This window comes from Coregonus lavaretus (assembly GCF_964263955.1).
Source record: "Coregonus lavaretus genome assembly, chromosome: 9".
NCBI lineage: Eukaryota > Metazoa > Chordata > Actinopteri > Salmoniformes > Salmonidae > Coregonus > Coregonus lavaretus.
The window spans coordinates 12,197,791-12,205,915 of NC_139996.1; the positions used below are offsets into that span (position 1 = coordinate 12,197,791).

General features: G+C 42.3%; 1 long non-coding RNA gene across 1 annotated transcript; it reads left to right on the forward strand.

Annotated features, from left to right (window-relative positions):
* Positions 1-234: 234 nt before the first annotated feature.
* LOC311134450 lies at positions 235-5,321 on the forward strand. The gene is made up of 3 exons (XR_014613694.1): positions 235-297; positions 385-558; positions 4,060-5,321. It is a non-coding gene; the product is annotated as an uncharacterized lncRNA (long non-coding RNA).
* Positions 5,322-8,125: the final 2,804 nt, after the last annotated feature.

The following is an 8,125-nucleotide window of genomic DNA, read 5'->3' on the forward strand; positions in this document are numbered from 1 at the left end:
GGTACAAAAAAGGTGCAATGGGGACATCTAGTGACCAAAACCCGAACAGTCATGGCCAAAACCTGACAAAAACAAGGTCAAAATGACAAATAAATTCAAACGGTTTGAATATATCTTATTCAAGTTAAATCGAAATATGCAAACTAACAAACTCTGTGAGGTGCTAGTCTCAGCTCTCAGCTCAAACTCCTCCCACCTGAGAGAGCCAGACCTGAGTTACAGTGACATGAACGATTCAGGAGTGGAGTTGCTTTATGCTGGACTGAAAAGCCCACACTGTAAACTGAAAACATTTAGGTCAGTATGGGTTTTGGTTCTTAATCTAATGTTATAACCTGAATGATCTATATTATCTATCTTGATATGTTTATTTCTATTATTTAGGCTATATCAGAGTAATCTGACTGAAAAATATTGTGAAGTGTTGGCCTCAGCTCTCTGTTCAAACTCCTCCTGCATGAGAGAGCTTGACCTGAGTAACAATGACCTGCAAGATTCTGGAGTGAAACTGCTCTCTGCTGGACTTAAGAATCCACACTGTACACTGGAGAACCTACGGTCAGTATTTACACACATAATCATGCTGTAAGGGATTGAAGCAAGTTTTTGCCCAATAATCTCATCCCATTACCTTTCTGCACAGCTTGCCATTCTGTAGAATCACAGAGGAAGGCTGTACTTATCTGGCTTCAGCACTTACAGTTGAAGTCGGAGGTTTACATACAGTGGGGAAAAAAAGTATTTAGTCAGCCACCAATTGTGCAAGTTCTCTAATTTTCATCATAGGTACACGTCAACTATGACAGACAAAATGAGGAAAAAAAATCCAGAAAATCACATTGTAGGATTTTTAATGAATTTATTTGCAAATTATGGTGGAAAATAAGTATTTGGTCAATAACAAAAGTTTCTCAATACTTTGTTATATACCCTTTGTTGGCAATGACACAGGTCAAAGGTTTTCTGTAAGTCTTCACAATGTTTTCACACACTGTTGCTGGTATTTTGGCCCATTCCTCCATGCAGATCTCCTCTAGAGCAGTGATGTTTTGGGGCTGTCGCTGGGCAACACGGACTTTCAACTCCCTCCAAAGATTTTCTATGGGGTTGAGATCTGGAGACTGGCTAGGCCACTCCAGGACCTTGAAATGGTTCTTACGAAGCCACTCCTTCGTTGCCCGGGCGGTGTGTTTGGGATCATTGTCATGCTGAAAGACCCAGCCACGTTTCATCTTCAATGCCCTTGCTGATGGAAGGAGGTTTTCACTCAAAATCTCACGATACATGGCCCCATTCATTCTTTCCTTTACACGGATCAATCGTCCTGGTCCCTTTGCTGAAAAACAGCCCCAAAGCATGATGTTTCCACCCCCATGCTTCACAGTAGGTATTACATTTACATTTACGTCATTTAGCAGACGCTCTTATCCAGAGCGACTTCCAGGAGCAATTAGGGTTAAGTGCCTTGCTTAAGGGCACATCGACAGATTTTTCACCTAGTCGGCTCGGGGATTAGAACCAGCGACGTTTCGGTTACTGGCACAACGCTCTTACCCACTAAGCTACCTGCCGCCCCAGGTATGGTGTTCTTTGGATGCAACTCAGCATTCTTTGTCCTCCAAACACGACGAGTTGAGTTTTTACCAAAAAGTTATATTTTGGTTTCATCTGACCATATGACATTCTCCCAATCCTCTTCTGGATCATCCAAATGCACTCTAGCAAACTTCAGACGGGCCTGGACATGTACTGGCTTAAGCAGGGGGACATGTCTTGCACTGCAGGATTTGAGTCCCTGGCGGCGTAGTGTGTTACTGATGGTAGGCTTTGTTACTTTGGTCCCAGCTTTCTGCAGGTCATTCACTAGGTCCCCCCGTGTGGTTCTGGGATTTTTGCTCACCGTTCTTGTGATCATTTTGACCCCACAGGGTGAGATCTTGCGTGGAGCCCCAGATCGAGGGAGATTATCAGTGGTCTTGTATGTCTTCCATTTCCTAATAATTGCTCCCACAGTTGATTTCTTCAAACCAAGCTGCTTACCTATTGCAGATTCAGTCTTCCTAGCCTGGTGCAGGTCTACAATTTTGTTTCTGGTGTCCTTTGACAGCTCTTTGGTCTTCGCCATAGTGGAGTTTGGAATGTGAATGTTTGAGGTTGTGGACAGGTGTCTTTTATACTGATAACAAGTTCAAACAGGTGCCATTAATACAGGTAACGAGTGGAGGACAGAGGAGCCTCTTAAAGAAGAAGTTACAGGTCTGTGAGAGCCAGAAATCTTGCTTGTTTGTAGGTGACCAAATACTTATTTTCCACCATAATTTGCAAATAAATTCATTAAAAATCCTACAATGTGATTTTCTGGATATTTTTTTCTAAATTTGTCTGTCATAGTTGACGTGTACCTATGATGAAAATTACAGGCCTCTCTCATCTTTTTAAGTGGGAGAACTTGCACAATTGGTGGCTGACTAAATACTTTTTTCCCCCCACTGTACACCTAAGCCAAATACATTTAAACTCAGTTTTTCACAATTCCTGACATTTAATCCTGGTAAAAATTCCCTGTTTTAGGTCAGTTAGGATCACCACTTTATTTTAAGAATGTGAAATGTCAGAATAATAGTAGAGAGAATTATTTATTTCAGCTTTTATTTCTTTCATAACATTCCCAGTGGGTCAGATGTTTACATACACTCAATTAGTATTTGGTAGCATTGCCTTTAAATTGTTTAACTTGAGTCAAACGTTTCGGGTAGCCTTCCACAAGCTTCCCACAATAAGTTGGGTGAATTTTGGCCAATTCCTCCTGACAGAGCTGGTGTAACTGAGTCAGGTTTGTAGGCCTTGCTCGCACACACTTTTTCAGTTCTGCCCACATATTTTCTATAGGATTGAGGTCAGGGCTTTGTGATGGCCACTCCAATACCTTGACTTTGTTGTCCTTAAGCCATTTTGCCACAACTTTGGAAGGATGCTTGGGGGACATTGTCCATTTGGAAGACCCATTTGCGACCAAGCTTTAACTTCCTGTCTGATCTCTTGAGATGTTGCTTCAATATATCCACATAATTTTCCTTCCTCATGATGCCATCTATTTTGTGAAGTACACCAGTCCCTCCTGCAGCAAAGCACCCCCACAGCATGATGCTGCCACCCCCGTGCTTCACGGTTGGGATAGTGTTCTTCGGCTTGCAAGCAACCCCCTTTTTCCTCCCTATTTTTGTTTCATCAGACCAGAGGACATTTCTCCAAAAAGTACGATCTTTGTCCCCATGTGCAGTTGCAAACAGTAGTCTGGCTTTTTAATGGCGGTTTTGGAGCGGCCTTTCAGGTTATGTCGATATAGGACTCGTTTTACTGTGGATATAGATACTTTTGTACCTGTTTCCTCCAGCATCTTCACAAGGTCCTTTGCTGTTGTTCTGGGATTGATTTGCACTTTTCGCACCAAAGTACGTTCATCTCTAGGAGACAGAACGAGTCTCCTTCCTGAGCGGTATGACGGCTGCGTGGTCCCATGGTGTTTATACTTGCGTACTATTGTTTGTACAGATGAACGTGGTACCTTCAGGTGTTTGGAAATTGCTCCCAAGGATGAACCAGACTTGTGGAGGTCTACACATTTTTTTTTTGAGGTCTTGGCTGATTTCTTTTGATTTTCCCATGATGTCAAGCAAAGAGGCATTGTGTTTGAAGGTAGGCCTTGAAATACATCCACAGGTACACCTCCAATTGACTCACATGATGTCAATTAGCCTATCAGAACTTATAAAGCCATGACATAATTTTCTGGAATTTTCCAAGCTGTTTAAAGGCACAGTCGACTTTGTGTATGTAAACTTCTGACCCACTGGAATTGTGATACAGTGAATCATAAGTGAAATAATCTGTCTGTAAACAATCGTTAGAAAAATTACTTGTGTCATGCACAAAGTAGATGTCCTAACCGACTTGCCAAAACTATAGTTTGATAACAAGACATTTGTGGAGTGGTTGAAAAAATTAGTTTTAATGACTCCAACCTAAGTGTATGTAAACTTCTGACTTCAACTGTGTCAGACTCATCCCAACTGAAAGAGCTGGACCTGAGCTAAAATCACCCAGGAGACTCAGGAGTGAAGCTGATGTCTGCTAGACTGGAGGATCCACACTGTAAACTGGAAAAACTCAAGAAGGTGTAGTTGATGAGGAAATAAATGCAGTACATATTATGACGTGGAGGGCCATCATTCAGCAGTCCCTTTCACATATCTGCCTCACACTGTCAGTCAGGGTCATCTAGTCACTGTCTGTCTCTCTACCTCTCCCAGCGTGGAACATAATGAAGAGTGCTGGGTGAAGTTAAACCTGCTGAGGAAGTGGAAGGATAACTGTTTTTCACTTTTGAGCTGTCATGTCAAAGGCCACACGCACACACATACAAACGTTGTGTTCTAGCTGACTACCTATTATGTTCTTCTGGTGTTCATCTTCTTACATTTTAGTCATTTAGCAGACGCTATTATCCAGAGCGACTTACAGGAGCAATTAGGTTTAAGTGCCTTGCTCAAGGTCACAGACAGATTTTCCACCTAGTTGGCTTGGGAATTCGAACCAGCAACCTTTCGGTTACTGGCCCAACGCTCTTAACCATTAGACTACTTGCTGACTTCTTGTCTGGAGATACCTGTAAGCTTACATTGGACCCAAACACAGCACACAGGAAACTCTGTCTGAACAGAACAGATCTGTGAAGGGGGTTAGTGAGCAGCCATATCCGGAGGATCCAGAGAGATTTTTGGACTGCCCAATTGTGCTGTGTAAAGAGGGACTGACAGGGCGCTGTTATTGGGAGGCATAGTGGAGTGGCTTTGAGGTTAAAATCTGGATGACATACAAAGGAATCAGGAGGAGTGGAGACGATGGGGGCATTGGACTAGGACAAAATAACAAGTCATGGTGTATAGTTCCTCATAGCACAATGTACACTTTTAATTATGATAACTTAAATATATCGTTCCCCTTCAGAAATGTCTGAGCAGTTTACGGAAAATGCAGAGTAGGAGTGTATCTGGACTCGCCGGCACACTGACCCACCTGTATACATTCCACTCCACATTCTCTGAGCCCCACTACCCAGCATTTCAGATCAGTCTAAACTCAGAATTAATGCTCAGTGATCTTGACTCCATATTGATATTATAAGACAACAGTGTTGGCACCGTGGTACCCAAACTTTTCTTCAAGAATACTCTGTGAGGAAAAGCAGTGGGGCTGTGGATTCAATGTTGCTGGTTGTGGCTGTAGATTGGACTTTGTAACAAGATTGATTGATGACTGAACTTTGCAATGGAGTTTGTAACTGTCAAATTTGTGTTTTTCATACCCCTCCCCTACCTTTGTTAATCATTTTAAATAAATGCTTGAAAGGAATTTCGGTAACACTTCATTTTAAGGGGTCCTTTTTAGTGTAATTACATTTCTAATTACACTAACAAGTATTGTAGTTAATTGTAAAAACTCATAGTTACACTGTAATAACATAACTGGTGGTAATTGCAGTCTGTAATTACAGAGGTGTAACAACAAATGCTTGTTACCATGCTTGTTACAAATGGGCAAGTTTCCACTAAATTCCAAATGTAGTGTTTAGTTTCTTCTCAGTTGCATCCAATTCCATTATAACTGTCACAAGGTTGTAATCTCTTGTGGGCAGATGCGCTGGGTGTCTGAGATGATAAAGGTTGAAGGCTTAACAGGCTTTAATCACCTACCCGTGAATGGGCACTCTTCAAAATCTCTACTCAATGTTGTTGCTAGCACTTTCCCCCAAAAAGAGTACCATCTGGGTTAACTTGGTTGCGTTTCCAAAAACAGATCAGATATATTGTAGGTCAACTTCACTGACTGGGGTCTACCATATGGGTGTCATCCCAGATTATAATAAAAAAAGAACATGTACATTACCCATTATGATAACCCGAACCTCCTTGCCATCCAGAGAGGATAAACCCAGAAGTACACCATGCACAACGGGGGTGATTTACAATTACACCTTAACACAGGAACCAGGTTCACCCTTCCTGTCTTTGAGGGGTTTACCAGAGCTGGAATGCCCCTTTCTTTACAACCCTGAGGAGATCAGGAGATAAACACCTTGCGATCTACCTGAGTTACTACATGAGGGGGGGTTATCAGAGACTTTGGCGCCAGAGCTCTGTTCCAAGAAAGAAAGATGAGACTTTTTCTTCCCAACATAACATAAAACGTGTGTAAAGGAACCCGGATCATGTTTGTACTCTACAGGCTACGTATTTCATGTTAAATATTGTGAAACATTATGTGAACACTTATGAGGAAATCTCAGGTTTATCTCATATGAACATTAAATGTGTTGAGTTCTTAGGACCAACGGGGCATTCCCGTGCCACACTGTCCGGCCATTAGAGCCTGCCTTCTGTGAGTCTCCCTATACATTTTAGGACTTACTAAACAGAAATCAGATCAAGTTCCGCAAGGCTAGGGCACGCCCATTGGACAAATGATCCCATCTCCTTGGAAACCAAAACGCCGAATGAGGAAGCCTTATCCTACTCAGAGACAGAAGAATCACCCGAGAGGACCCTGCGGAGCGCACTATTGCTCATTCAAGACTGACGGACTGAGTTCGCAATACATCCCGGGGATCAGAGAAAGAATGAAATCATCTATAATATACTTTACTTTCCTGGACTGATAATTAAGAACCAAGAGAGGAAGACATGGGTATCACTCCTTCCGCTGTGAGCTATTTTCAGCCCGCTGTTACATTTCCTGTCACATTGCTCCTATTCTATGAAAGTAGCATTGTGTGTGTAAAGCAGGTCTAATTTACCTACTAATGATCAATACTGTTTCTGCATTGTCCGCATTCGGATGCGAACAAAGGAATGTTTTCCTAGAAATCAAATAGGGAGCGCCCACTAAAGGTGTTGACCCTCCACATCTCTCAAGACTGCTGGAGCACTGGGCTAGCCACTCTTAAATAGCACCTGGGCCATCACAGGTGAAACACCTTCCCACTAATGAGATGGCAACCAGCACAGGTGTAACACATACTGACTAACGAGGTGACACCAATCGGTGTGCCCTACGTGATAACGAGCTATACGTGCTAAAGTCCAACCTCAAAACATAAATGGAAAAACCAACGCCTGTAACAATCATCATTATATAGTTTAGGCTTGTTGAGTTATTCAGCTAGCAATAATAGTGCTTGCTAACACTAATAAGTTAGCTAGTGTTTAGCTACATTGAAAAGGAACTAATGTTACTTGTAGTGTGTTGACACAAGTAGCTAGCTAGCTAACGTTAACACATGCTGGGTGTGTTTCACGTAATACCCTTGGGAAACAGATACCCTGAGAAGAAGGTTCAGGGAAGATAAGACCATCGAACCCAGCTAACGTTAGCTAGCTAGCTAGTCAGCCAGCTCTCGAAAACTCTAAGTGGCATTCTGCCATCTCCCTACAGTTCTCAGCCATTAGCTTCGCCCACGACTGCCTCATGTGAACTACAATCCCGACGCTGTGTTTTAACATTTAGAAACGTTAATAATCATCACTTTCGATACAGCTTTCGAAACATATGTCCCTTATCTTCATCAGCAAGAAATAATCACTCAAATAAAAAAATACACTTACAGTAGTAGTTTTACACAGATCCATACAGCTATGGGTGCCTCCATCCGACGAAACTACATTTCTGCTACACAGGTGTTCGGCGCATGCTAGCTAGCTAGCCAGCTAATAGGCTCTATGCCAAACGATTTTCCAGGTTTGACTGAACAATACCCCTCATTGTCTGTTTAGGTGGAAGTGCTGTATTACCTACAGGAGCGATGGCATCTCAAACAATTTTCACACGTTGTTTGCTAGAACTTCCTAGGAAAACTTAACGGTGTGCACAGGATCACCAGGTAATCTACAAGTGCGCCTAAAAGTAAACTGGAGAAGGGATTCAAGTTTTATGTGTCTTCCTACCTGTGCGAAGATGAAGGTATGCACAGTAGCTAGAGCTATCTAGCTATGTGTTGTAGTTGTTATAGCTAATGTTAGCTAATCTGCTGGTTAAAAGGATACTTTGGGATTTTGTCAATGAAGCCCTT